The sequence below is a fragment of the Leucoraja erinacea genome, chromosome 25, assembly GCF_028641065.1.
Source record: "Leucoraja erinacea ecotype New England chromosome 25, Leri_hhj_1, whole genome shotgun sequence".
Taxonomy (NCBI): Eukaryota; Metazoa; Chordata; class Chondrichthyes; order Rajiformes; family Rajidae; genus Leucoraja; species Leucoraja erinaceus.
The window spans coordinates 9811484-9826260 of NC_073401.1; the positions used below are offsets into that span (position 1 = coordinate 9811484).

Genomic DNA, 14777 nt, shown 5'->3' on the forward strand with positions numbered 1-14777 from the left:
TTAATTAATTAGCTTGCTGAGACTGATTGTTGAGCCTTGTAAATTTATGAAGCGTAAATGGCTGGAATGTTGGCTCGGAAGAGCCCATGTGAGTGCAGTATTATACAATGACAACTTTGTTTTTTAGCCCGTTTTTGTTATTTATTTGGAATGAACAGAATCCTTGATTGTGTGAGAAAATAGCTGTCAATTAATGGAAAATAATGAAGTCAAATTAGCAGTGGCACCCAGGGTAATGTCAGCAGGCAATAGAATGAAGTCCATTGTATAGTTGTATGGAGGATTAGTGAATGTCCATTCACCTTTAACTTTGATCTCCAGCTCAATTGTGCCTTTTTTTCCCCTTATGTCAATCGGGAGCTATAAAATATAGAAATATAAATTGGTAGATCCGATCCAATTTTATGAGATGCAGATCCTCAACATCAAACTATTCCAACATTTGTCACAGTTGAGAAACCAATCTCAGGTCAATTTTTTTTTTAAATTGTTGTAACAGCTGGAAAATTTACATTTTTAAAACAACTTAATACTATTAATTTGAGGTTGACATTAGATTATATTTTGGAACAAAGTCTAAATTTTAATTGGTTAATTTTGCCTTTCATCTGTTATGTTCAGCACAGCTTTTTTGTCATATTGAGGAAAAATGCTCTTGTGAGAAATAATTCCGATTGTTTGGTTCTTGTGGCTTATTGGGTAATTGCTGCTCAGCTGATGCTTGTTACTGATTCTGTTTTTAATGTTTTTGAATCCTTCTCCAGCCTGGTCACTTACGCAAATTGGATGTACATTGATGAAGTGTTTATTTATATATATAATGGGTGTATCATTAGATAAAACACTTGGAACAGGTGCAACCATGTAAAGTAGTAATATGTAGCGACTCATTATCTGCAATCCAGAGTATTGGGTCTGGTGCATCCCATAGGCGGCCTGACTTAGTGTATGAAATCCTGCTACTATTAAGCCAAGTGACAAGGAGGGGCAGTGACGTGACTTTGTTGTGGGTCCCAGCACACATTGGTGTTCTAGGGAATGAAAAGGTGGATAAATTGGCAAAGGAGGCTGTAAAAAAAAGAAACATAGAGGTAAACTTACAACTATCCAAATCTGAAGGAAAACACATTGTGTGGAAGAAAATAAATCAGGAATGGCAACAATACTGGGAACAGGAGACAAAGGGGAGACACCTCTATTTGCTACAAAACAGAGTGGGCATTACAGCAAGAAGAGGGGGGAACAGGAGGGAACAGGTAGTATTAACAAGATTGAGGATAGGACACACTCACCTGAACAGCACATTAAAAATATTGGGAAAACACCCTACTGGGCTGTGTGAGGAATGCCATCAACCAGAAACAGTCCAGCATGCCCTAGTTGCATGTAGGAGATATGAGACAGAAAGAGGATTTATGATCATTGAAATGAGGAAAATTGGACTGACAGAAATATCAGTAAAGAACATTCTAGAGTGTGGAGGGAAAGGAAAAGGAATAAAGTTGTTGTTTGATTTCTTGAGGGCCTCTGGGCTTATAAAAAGGATCTAATATAAAGACATGAGTACTGTGGAATGAAGCCAGAAGGTGGCGGCAATGCAACATTGCGGATGCCGGCTGCCGTAAAACTCCAAAGAAGAAGAAGAAGAAGATAAAACACTTAGTTCTAACAGGATACTTTTCACTTTTCTCCTACTGGTAGTGTTACCACAATTGTCAAATCTAAACCAAAGATGGAGGAATGTGGGATATGGAACTATGATTTATTGCTTTCATTTGTTGCCTGTTGTTAGATGATTTTCTTTTCATACCAAACTTTTTATAGTTAAAACATAGTGAAAACAAATAGATTCATATCATGTGTAGGGAGGAACTTTAGGTGCTGGTTTAAACCGAAGACAAACACAAAAATCTGGAGTCACTCAATGGCAGGCAGCATCTCTGGAGCGAAGGAATAGGTGACATTTCAGGTCGAGTCACTTCTTCAGACTGAGAGTCAGGGAAAAGGGGAACGAGAGATTAAAAACGCTATTTAGGCCAAATGAATGGAAGATATGCAGAAAGCAACAATAATCCAGTAAATGTGAAGCCCATAGTGGTCCATAGTTGGCTGTGGGAGAGGTGATAATACAGACAGTAGGACTCAACAGGACAACAGTAAAACTGGTACGATGACAAAGTGGGGGAGCGACAAAGAAGGAGGGGATAAGGGTTACTTGAAGTTAGAGACATCAATATTCATACTGCTATATGGGAAGAGTCCACACCTGGAACAGCAGATATATTAGATGAGGATGGAGGAGGTGCAAGTGAACCTCTGCGTTGTCCGAAAGGACTGACGCACTTGTATATCGGTGAGACCAAGCACAGACTTGGCAATTGTTTCGCTGAACACCTTCGCTCAGTCCGCCTCGGCCTACAAGGTTGCCGAACACTTTAACTCCCATTCCCATACTGACCTCTTAGAGAATGTAAATGGAGGAACAGCACCTCATATTTTGCTTGGGCAGCTTACAGCCCAATGGTATGAAAATTGATTTCTCTAACTTCAAGTAACTCTTGCATTCCCTTTCTCTCCATTCCTTCCCCACCCTAGTCGTCATATTAGTTTTACTGTCGTTCTGTTGAGTTCCACTGTCTTAATTTGTTATCACCTATCTCCCCCCCCCCCCCCCCCCCCCCCCCCCCCCCCCCCCCCCCACCCCCCCCCCTCCCCCAGTCAACAATGGACCATTGTGGGCTCCACATATCCTTGATTACCATTGCTTTCTGCATATCTTCCATTAATTTGTTCAAAGTACCATGTATCTCTTGTTCCCCTTTCCCTGGACTCCCAGTCTGAAAAAGAGTCTCGACACGAAAAGTCACCTATTCCTTTTCTCTAATGGTGCCTGACTTGCTGAGTTACTCCAACTTCTTGTGTCTGACTTAGATTTGTATCTTCTTGAAATAGATGCTGGAGGCCCGTTTATATTGTAAAATATTCCCAATAGACATGTGATTGTATGGCTGCATTTGTTACCATATCCATTGATGCTCTTAGAAAATGTTTATGGCCTTTATTTTAAAAAGCTCCCATTCAATTTATGACATTGCCAAAGTAATATTTGAGATATCAATGGGCCAATACTCAAGGCAATGAATGAATAGAGATACAGGTTCAGGCTGATATTTTTTGGAGGATATTGTCTTCCAACGGCATTCCTCTTGCCCTCATTGAGGGAAATTTCAGTGTAGATAGGTTCTGCTCTGAATCTTCTGGCCAGTATGTAACTTTAGCCAATGTAAATTTACCCTAGCAAATATTAGCCTATAAACAGTGTGGCAAACGCTAGAAAAGCATTTATGAATTTTGCGTGCGACCATTTTCGCTATTTTAGTGAACAGTACCGCCACATTGGCACTAATCAAACAGATAGGCACCTCTAGCTAATATGGGCTTGAGCTTTTTGAGTGTTATCGGGAGCAATCAGTAAATTCTCTAGCCCATTCTTGATTTGATCTTTGTAGTTCTTGAATTTATCACCTTATGGCTGTAGATCAGTGGAAGGGAGGCTGAGATTTAATACTGGCATCATGAATTCCGGGCAATATTACTTACAGTTTACAGCCTATGTCTAGCCTGTGTAACAAGTTTTGAGCCTGTCATGATATTGAACTATTTTTCTGTCTGGGCCTTTTGCTCTGGCAAGTTCTCACCTGCTGGTGACAAACCCTTCTCCTGCCTTCAACATTTTTCCTTGTGGACTTCCCCTACCGGCCTTTACTCTCTCTGAAGTTTTTTATTTCTAACTGCGTGTATGACATCAACTGTCATGACTTCTCCACTCCCCTTACCCACTCCTATCTCAACCCTTCTGAACACGCAGCCTTTCTGCTCATGCCGCAACAGTTCCAACATTGTTTACAAACCCATCGACAAGGAACATGCTATTGCAGTCTGGCTGGCTGACCTATACCGTGTTGATGCCAGGCACCAACCTCCTCACACCAAACCCTTCACCGTGACCCCACAGACAAATGCCAGGCCTTCATCACCCTGAGCGCTACAGATTTCATCACCCCTGGCGATCTCCCTTCCATACCCTCCAACATTATATTTCCCCAGGAATGAGAGATTCGGGTATTGACACTTGAAGCATATCAGCTACTGATGGATCAATAAAAAATTAGGAGTGATCAAGGAAACAGAATTGGAGGAATATATGAATCTAGGGTGGCAGAGAGGCGTAGCAGTGGCGTAGCTGCCTTGTAGTGCCAGAGATCCGGGTTTGATCCTGACTATGGGTGTTGTCTCTACGGAGTTTGTATGATGTTCCTGTGACCTTGTGGGTATTGTACTCCAACGGCATTCCTCTTGCCTCCAGGTGCTCCCGTTTTCTTGCACATTCCAAAGAAGAGCAGGGCAATTGGCCTAGTGTGTAGGATAGAACTAGTGTACGGGTGATGGCTGGTCGGTGAGGACTCGGTGGGCTAAAGGACTTGTTTCCACACTGTATCTCTAAATTAAAAAACTATTGCCGAATTTAGGGAGTTAGGGAGGAATTTGAAAATAGGACTGAAATTTTGAGGCTTTGCTTAACCAGAATGTCAGTGTCAGAGAGGGATAATGAGAATACATTTGAGAGGAAACAAGAATGATTAACAGTATTAATTGATATGGCACAAGAAAGGGTTGCATGGTTCAAAGTGAAATGGCATTGAGGGAGAAGGGGCGAATCTGATGCGGTGCGCTTCAGGACAACATGAGAGATAGGAGAGAAACTAGGCCTGTGAGAAATCTTAGAGGAAGTTTGATCTCAGATCGGGTTGAAATAATGGAATCGGGGCTGAATACATGAATCGGGGCTAATACATGAATGTCAATCGGTACAAAGAAAGATTTAAGTTATGATGGTCATGTTACAACCAAAGTCAAGAGTGTTATAGTCATATGTCCCAGATAGAACAATGACATTCTTACTTGCAGCAGCACAACAGAATATGTAAACATAGTACACTGTAAACGATGTAATAAACAAGAGGGAAAACAAAGTTCATATATATATATATATATATTATCAAATTTGTTTTCCCTCTCATTTATTACATTGTTTACAGTGTACTATGTATATATGCACACAACGTACACACAAAAAGCAAACAACAAAAAGCAATCATCCACCATGATAATGACAAGGGATAAAGAGGAGAAAAAGGTGGGATAAAGTTTAAATGGGTATGGTGGGATTGATGTGGTACCTAGAGAACCATACTGCTCAAAGTTGTAATGAACTTTGAGCTGTGATAAACGAAGGGAAATCTGTTTGGAATGGTGCTGATGTTTCTATAGGAAATGTTCTAGAGAATATGGGATGGGTAAAATGAACTGAAATTCTGGACACCATCATATAATAGAATCAGAAAAAAAGCCTTTTGTTGAAGAGAACTAGGGACAAAACTGTGTCTCATCTCAAACTAGGGACAAGACTGTATCTTATCCCTTTGTTTATTCCTTGGAGCGCACAGGATGAGGTGTACAAGATTATGAAAGGAATAGATCAGGTAAATGCACAGTCTTTTGCCAAGAGTAGGGGAAACAAGAACAGGGGACAGAGATTTAAGGTGAGGGGTGGGTATATGGAAGAGCTGCCGGCGGAAGAAGTTGAGGCAGGCACTATCATATTGTGTAAGGGACATTTGGACAGGTACATAGATTAGATAGATTTAGAGGGTTATGGGCTGAGCACGAGCAGATGGGACTAGTGTAGATGGGGCATATTGGTCGGTGTGGGCAAGTTGGGCCGAAGAGACTGTATGACTATAATTGGCTGAAAAGATCAAGCTGGTAAATTGTTCACAATCACAGTTCAAATCTGAAAGAGTTCAAGCTGATCAGATTTATCATGAAAGTTAAGCAATTCAGGTGTAACAAGGCCTAGCCGTTAAATCCTCGAGCTGTAGTTTACTACAGGTGAAGAAATGTGGATGCCAAATTAGGGGAAAAAAACTAGTCTTCTGTAGTGATTATTATATTGTAGAGCGAGTTGAGTGTGTACAATATTGTCTGATGGCAGAAGAATTGAGTACAAGCAGTAGGCTGTTGTTTAAATGGTGACTTTGCAGCGTCATTTGTATGTGTGATAATCGCACATAATTCCTCACTTAACTGATCACAGTCCGCTTCAGCCTACATGATCTCCCGGTTGCCAAACACTTTAAATTCCCTTTCCATTCCCATATTAACATTTCTGTCTTGGCCTCCTCCATTGCCAGAGTGAGGTCAAACACAAATTGGAGGAACAACACCTCATATTTTGCTTGGGCAGCTTACAACCCAGCGGTATGAATATTGATTTCTATAACTTCAAGTAACCCTTGCATCTCCCTCCCCCCTCTCTGTTCCTCCCCCACCCTAGTCGTCATACTACTTTCACTGTCGTCCTGTTAGCTATTTGTTTTTGTGAGTCAAGCAATTTGTAGTTATTATTTGTAGTAACTCTTGTCAATCTGTTGACAGTTTAGCAGTACCAAAAGTCTGGTCCATGGATTAAATATTGAATATGAATATCACTTTGCATCACGACAAGAGGTGCATCAGCCAGCATTGTCAATGACCTGTTGCCAGTCAAGGGCATTCCAACAGACAGTACAGGAGCTCCCTGGGTTGCAAAGGCAAGACTTATGAAAATCCAACTTTAAGCAAATTCCCCCAGGCATTATTAAAGCTTTTTCAAGCTATTAATAATAAAATATTTCATGGGATTTATTAGTGACTGCATACAGTAGGCATTCCATTGGTTTAATTAAGTGTGGTATTAGGGGGATTATTCAATGAAATAAAGAATTATTCCAAGTGTACGGAGAGTGATACGGTGTGTGTAGCTGAAGAAAACAGACATTTCTGCCTTGCGGAAATGTTGGCTCAGAAACGGAAGCAGGCCTGTGGACAGTTCTCCGGTAGAACCCTTGCGTAACAAAAATTTCAGAGCATTTTTAAATTGAGTAATAATGTTTATGGTATTCACAGATGACCAGATACAGTACTCATTCCATTGGGTTAATTATATGTAGTGTGATTATTCAATGAAATAAAAAATATATAGCTAGTGTAAGTAGAGTGATACAATAAAGATAGCTATAGAAAACTGACATTATTGACTGACGGAGAAGTCAGTTTTGTGGCAATTCTTGGGAATGAAACCATTATGTAGCCCAGGGACTACCTGTAGGTTTTTTTTTGAAAAGTCATATCATAGCTATATTCAAATTCCAATTCAAACCAAATTGTTTTTTTGTAAATGTGAACACAATTGAAGTAGTGCCTCTTAATGCTCTCTTTTTCTCATATCCACCTACACTGATCCCCAAATTTCACTACCAGTTGGAGTTGTTTAGACAAAGGACGCAATTGCTGTATTGTGTGGAATTATCAAGGTATGATGACTGAGATCTCCTCCGTTACTTGAAGAAAGAAAATCAGAGTTCACAACCTTTTTGCCTTCTAGGGCCAACTGCAGAATTGAATATTAACAGTGGGCAGGCTAGAGAGCATCTTTTTTTCTCATATATTTGCTTTCTGCGATCTGGGCATTGTTGGTAAGGCCAACAGTTGTTAGCCATCTCTTAATTTCCTTTGGATTTGTGAGTTGTTAAAGACCTTCTGTTGAAGGTGCATGCAAAGTGTTGTTGGGAGGGAATTCCAGGACAGGTGACAGTGTACCTGCAAAAAACCTTTTTTTTGGCAGATTTGGGGTTTTGGAATGTGCATTGGAATCATTTAGGTGAGTAACTGCAGTATATTTTGTAGGTGGTACATACTGCAGCTGTTGTGCGCCATTGGAGGACGCTATAAATGTTAATGATGGGCAATCAAATGGGTTGCAATAACTTAGATGTTGATAAACATCTTCAGTTTTCAGAGCCACTCTAATTTACATAGATCAATGTGTCCGACTAGAGGGCAGGCCATCCTAGACTGGATATTGTGTAATGAGACAGGATTAATTACGATCTTGTTCTGCTAGGCCCCTTGAGCAACAGTGACCATAATATGGTGGAATTCTGCATTAGGATGGAGAGTGACACGGTTAATTCAGACAATGGACTTGAATAAAGGAGACTTTGAAGGTGTGAGACAGGAATTGACTAGGATAGACTGGCAAATTATACTTAAAGGGTTGACAGTGGAGATGCAATGGCGAAGATTTAAAGACCGCATGGATGAACTCCAGAAATTTAATCCTTGTCTGGCAAAAGAATAAAACTGGGAACCCGGCTCAACCGTGGCTGATGATAGTTTCATAAATGCCGAGGAAGAGGCATATAAATTGGCTAGAAGAAGCGGCAAACCAGAGGACTGGGAGAAATTTAGAACTCAACAGAGGAGTACAAAAGGGTTAATTAAGGGGGGGGGGGGGGGGGGGGGGGGGGGGGAGAGCTTGCGGCAAATATAAAAAAACTGACTGTAAAAGATTCTATAGGTATGTAAAAAGGAAAACATTGGTGAAGACGATTGTAGGTCCCTTACAGTCAGAGACAGATGAATTAAAATGGGAAACAAGGAAATGGCAGAACAGTTAAATGAGTACTTTGGTTCTGTCTTCACTAAGGAAGACACAAACAATCTCCCAGAAATACTAGGGGACTGAGGATCTAGTGGGAGGGAGGAACTGAAGGGAATCCACATTAGTCAGAATTTGGTGTTAGGTAAACTGTTGAGACTGAAGGCAGATACTGTAAATCCCCCAGGGCCTGATGGTCTGCATCCCAGAGTACTCAAGGAGGTGGCCCTAGAAATCATAGATGCATTGGTGATCATTTTCCAATGTTCTCTTGACTCTGGATCAGTTCCTGTGGACTGGAGGATTGCCAATATAACTTCACTTTTTAAGAAATGAGGGAGTGAGAAAACGGGGAATTATAGACCAGTTAGCCATAGTGGAGAAGATGCTGGATTTGATTATTAAAGATTTTATAGCAGCATATTTGTACAGCAGTGATGGGATCGGTCAAAGTCAGCATGGATTTATGAAGGGGAAATCATGCTTGACTAATCTTTTTGAATTTTTTGAGGATGTAACAAGTAGAATGGATAAGGGAGAGCCAGTGGTTGTGGTGTATCTGGGATTTCAAAAAGCCTTTGACAAGGTCCCACACAATAGATTAGTGTGCAAAATCAGAGCACGGTATTGGGGGTGGGATATTGACATGGATAGAAAACTGGTTGGCAGACAGGAAGCCAAGAGTAGGAATTAACGGGTAATTTTCAGAATTACATGCAGTGACTAGTGGGGTGCTGCAAGGCTCGGTGCTGGGGTCCCAGTTGTTTACAATATAATTGTTAACGATTTAGCCAAGGGAATTAAATGTAACATCTCTAAGTTTGTGGATGACACACACTGCCACCCAGTTTTGAGCTGCGAGGAGGATACTATGAGGTTGCAGGGTGACTTGGATAGGTTGGGTGAGTGGACAGAAGCATGGCAGATGCAGTATAATGTGGATAATACTAAGGTTATCCAATTTGTTGGCAAGAACAGGAAGGCAGATTATTATCTGAATGGTGTCTGATTAGGAGAAGAGGAGGTGCAACGAGACCTGGGTGTGCTTGTACATCAGTCACTGAAAGTAGGCATGCAGGTATAGCAGGTAGTGAAGAAAGCCAATTGGCCTTCATTGTGAGGATTTGAGTTTAGGAGCAAGGAGGCCCTACTGCGGTTGTGCAGGGCCCTGGTAAGACCGCACCTGGAGTAATGTGTGCAATTTTTGTCTCCTAATTTGAGGAAGGACATTATTGCTATTGAGGGAATGCAGTGTAGGTTCGGCAGGTTAATTCCCGGAATGGCGGGATTGACAAATGATGAAGGAATGTGTCGACTGGACTTGTATTCGCTGGAATTTAGAAGGATGAGAGGGGATCTACAGATCCACTACAGCTCAGCGTTTAATACCATCACCCCCTCCAAGCTGGTTGCCAAGCTCATGGATCTGGGTCTCTGCAATCCCTCTGCAATTGGATCCTCAACTTCCTATTCCACAGACCACAGTCTGTTCATATTGGTGGAAATGTATCATCCTCGATAACAATCAGCACGGGAGCACCTCAAGGCTGTGTGCTCAGCCCCCTGCTGTACTCACTCCATACTCATGACTGTGTAGCCGGACATAGTGCGAACTACATCATCAAGTTTGCCGATGACACCACTGTTGTGAGACGAATCACTGATGGTGATGAGTCAGAGTATAGAAGTGAGATTGACCGATTGACCAAATGGTGCCAGCACAACAACCTGGCTCTCAACACCAGCAAAACCAAGGAACTGATTGTGGACTTTGGAAGGGGTAGGATAGGGACCCACAATCCCGTTTCTATCAACGGGATGATGGTGGAAAGAGTCAAGATCTTCAAATTCCTGGGTGTGCATATTTCCGAAGATCTTTCCTGGTCCCAGCACACTGATGCAATTGTAAAGAAGGCACATCAGCGCCTCTACTTCCTGAGAAGATTATGGAGAGTTGGTATGTCAAGGAGGACTCTCTCGAACTTCTACAGGTGTGCAGTAGAGAGCACACTGATTGCCTGCATCGTGGCTTGGTTCGGCAACTTGAACGTCCAGGAGCGGAAAATAATGCAGGAAGTTGTAACCACTGCCCCGTCCATCATCGGCTTTGACCTTCCCACCATCGAAAGGATCTATCGCAGTCGCTGCCTCAAAGGCAGCCAACATCATCAAAGACCTACACCATTCTGGCCACACACTCATCTCTCCGTTGCCATCGGGAACATCCAGGTTCAAGAACAGCTTCTTCCCCACAGCCATCAGCCTCCTTGATCTTATAGAAACATATAAAATTCTTAGAGGATTGGACAGGGTAGATGCAGGAAAAAATTTCCCGATGTTGGGGGGGGGGGGTCCAGAGGGGGGCCAGGGGTCACAGCTTAAGAATAAGGGGTAGGCCATTTAGAACTGCAATGAGGAAAAACCTTTTCAGCCAGAGTTGTGAATCTGTGGAATTCTCTGCCACAGAAGGCAGTGGAGGCCAATACACTGGATGTTTTCAAGAGAGAGAAATCAAGGGATATGGGGGGGAAAAGCCGGAATGGGGTACTGTTGTTGGATGATCAGCCATGATCATATTGAATGGTGGTGCTGATTCGAAGGGCCGAATGGCCTACACCTGCACCTATTTTCTATGTTTCTTTGAATCCAATTAATATGCAGATCACCCATATTAATTACAGTTCCCTTCCTACATGTCTTCGATAATTTCCCATAAATGTTTTGTCCATTAGTAAGACACTTTGGGATCCAAAAAACAATTCCTGCCTGAATTCCTGAATTCAAAATCATCTATTCCCACTATTTCTTATTTTCAACCAAACTATATTGATTTGATTTGCTGCTCCTCCATCATTGCATACCGTCACAATGATACTCTCCTTGATTAACAACACCACCTCACCATCACTTGAGCTCTTACCCCTCTGCCTTTAATTAGTTTAAAGTACTGTTTAAAGACAGTTATGCGATTCGCCAGGACACAAGTCCCAGCACAATTTAAATAAGGGCAGGCTTCTCTTTCCCCTTTAAAGATACTGGTACCCAATGAATCGGATACCATTTCTCCCACATCAATCTTTAACCATGCATTTACTTGTCTAATCTTATTTACAATGCCAATTCATACTCTGCACATGCAATAATCTCAGTCTTTGCTGCAGAGAACAATATCCATTTGTCTGCTATACTATCCTCTCTGACTCGTAATTCTTTTCTTCTCAACCCCACACTTGAATGGCCTCTGTGCTATAGATTGTTTCAATACACCTTGCAATCCCATTTAAATATGGAGCAAGAACATTGTACCTGTTGGACAAGGGTGACTGAGGCTCCTTTGGGAGCTATTCCCTTTGCGTACCTCTTTTGCAGTCACACCTTGCTGTCCATGACGACAATCGAATTCAAGATAATTAATCTGCCTCCAACAATATAATGTCCACGTGACTTTCTGTTGTCTTTCATTGACTGAAGCTCAGATTCCTGCTCATCTAGTCTGAACCAAAGTTCATCCACAAGCACTTGCTGCAAATATAATTACTGAACAATGGAAGCCGTTTGCATATGTTGCAACCACCATGCTTCATACCCAGTTCTATCTGTTCTATGTATTTAATTAGTTTGGATTTCATTATTTTGGGCATATAGCACTTTGCTGTTCTTTTATCCTTTACATTTTTTTTTTTAGCCAGTCTCAAGAGGCTGGAAAGAAATACCCACTAATCATCAATTTGTGTTTGGCCAATATTGATGATATCTGTAATAAAATACTCCTATTACCATACAGAAATAAAAAAAATGAACAAATATTTGCAGATTAAAATAAATTATATAATAATGTAACAAGTAATTACAAAATACAAGTAAACATTATAAATATTCTGGTTGTGCATATATCCTGCTGCCCACATTGGAAGAGTAATTTATTTACATCTAAATAGAGATCAGTTCCAAAACAAGAATGTCACATAAATTACTTAAACTGGATACCTGTGTTGTTACCGCTACTTTGAAGGGAAATATGTCCCAAATTCTAAGATTGTCACAAATCAGAATGAGATTGAAATACAGTTGAGAGAAAAATCCATAAAAGGCTTCTACCAGAGGGCTCTAAATCTAATGTCAGTTTTAAGATATTTTCAAAATTGACTGTTAATTGTGATTTGTGATATTTAAAAAATATATAAATTCCTGCTTTTGTTGGTAAGATGGTTTATTTTGCTTTCCATTTCAAGTAATTTATGGTGCATACTTGTTTTGGAGCTGATCTCTATTTAGATGTCAATAAATTCCTCTTCCAATGTGGGAAGCAGGATGTATGCACAACCAGAATATTTATAGTGTTAACTTGTATTTTGTAATTACTTGTAATTTTGGTGTGATCCTTCCATTAAAGTAGAGTTCTAGAATGCAAGAAAAATGTTACTTGCACTTGAGAATGAGATCTATTATTATTTTTTGCGAATGTTAGGACAGAGTTATCACAAATATTTGCTGGTGTATATTAAATTATGCTTTTATAATATTTTAAATCTTTCCATTTGCATTATAATCCTTTAATGTTGATCAAAAAATAATATTTAATTGGATAAGTAACGATGGGGAAAAAAAGTCTGTCCTAATTATATTTTTTACAATAAATATTAAGCAGACCCAAATTTTAAACAAACTTCCCAACTTCCTGGTAACCAATGATAGAGAAAAAAAAATGTGTGCACCTCCACGTACATTTTTGAACAAGAACTATTCATGTAATATTTTATATTCTCCAATAATGGCTAATTTTACTTTATGGAGTTTAAAAAAAAACCAATATTTGATTATGAATTTGGTAGTATATATGTGATATGTTAGAACTTTGTAATGTGACTAGCTACTTCGAACATTTCATCCTCACCATGGAATTAAGAGAACAAAATAATGACTTGAACTTTCAAAATTCATTACCACGTGTGTCAGAAACAACTTTTTTGTGTGTGTGCAGGAATCATTTTATGCACAACCGTGAATGACCAGTAAAATTATTGTTGTTGTGAACAGAATCTTTGTGAGGACTTAAGGAGATGAATCGGGTGAATGTTAAACATCTTTTGGCAGTGTTGAAATAGGCAAATTGTGTTGATTCAAACTTTCAAATGTCAATGCGTCAATCCCATGTGTGCAATTTCTGATTCCAGGGTATGATCCTTTGTAAATCAAAATCAAGAAGACAGTCAAATTAAGTGATTCTGGAAAGTCATATATTGAGAAAAGGCGGATAAAATTCATTTTATTCCCTGCAGCAAAATAGAATTTTGGGTGTTGGAGCGCTGGAGTGCCCCTCCCTCCTGGAGTGGCCCGTCCTGCCTTGCAAGTGCATTGTGACGTCACTCGGATTTTTTTCCCCAAAATAGGTGAGTTTGAAGAAATCAAGCTTAAATTTCAACGATTAATAACTTCGGAAATATAGGTGGAAATGCGACGGGAAGATGTTTATCACAGCACGTGAAAAATGTGGGTAGGATGTGTGAAAATGGGAAGAAAATGTGTGGAAATGCCTAACGTTTGGAAGAAGATAGGAATTAACCAGATTGACACATACACAGACGCATCGTGGGCACAAACAAGCCGAAGATTTTTAGTTATATAGAAATGGATGATGCCAGTAGTTGATTTGAGTGAAGCATAAACAGTCTGCAAACTTGTTGGTCTTTCTTACGTTTTATATAAGTAATATTCTTGAGCTCCAGCATATTCTATGAAGGATTAATTGTTTGTTTTGTCATCTGGGAATACAATTTTTAGAAAATATTTTTGTTTCTGAAAGATATTTGCATTAAAATATAGTCCATGTCCACTGTTAATTGGTAAGCATTCAGAAATAGAAAAAAAACTATCAGAATGAAAAATACCATTTCAACCACTTGAAATATACAAGGTAGATATTGACATGTTTGCGCAAGTGAGAAAATCTCAAACAGGAGTACAGGTTAGCAGTATTCATTTGACATGTCTAAGAACCTTTTTCAGAGGGCAGTGAAACTAGAATTTTAGAACCCAGAGGATTGTGAATGCTAAATCATTGGGGTATTTAAAAAATAAATTCAGAGAAATTAAGGTTTTGGGAAACTTTCACATAAGAGGAGATGACCTCTGGATCAGGTTAGTAATGACCATATTTGATTGCAGGGCAATCTTAAAAGGCCGAGTGATCGATATTCTTGTTAATCTCAACAGTATTGGCTGTTAGAGCATAGTC

At 40.1% G+C, this 14777-nt stretch overlaps 1 protein-coding gene across 6 annotated transcripts in view; it reads left to right on the forward strand.

Moving 5' to 3' along the window:
- The window catches only part of mtmr3 (myotubularin related protein 3), a 95759-nt gene that overhangs the window by 8692 nt on the left and 72290 nt on the right, over positions 1-14777 (forward strand). The window contains exon 2 of one of the 6 annotated variants that reach the window (XM_055655643.1): positions 13822-13932. The exons of the other annotated variants lie outside the window; for them this stretch is intronic. The gene's annotated coding sequence lies outside the window, so the exon portion shown is untranslated. The remainder of the gene's footprint in view (positions 1-13821; positions 13933-14777) is intronic. 6 annotated transcript variants of the gene reach the window in all.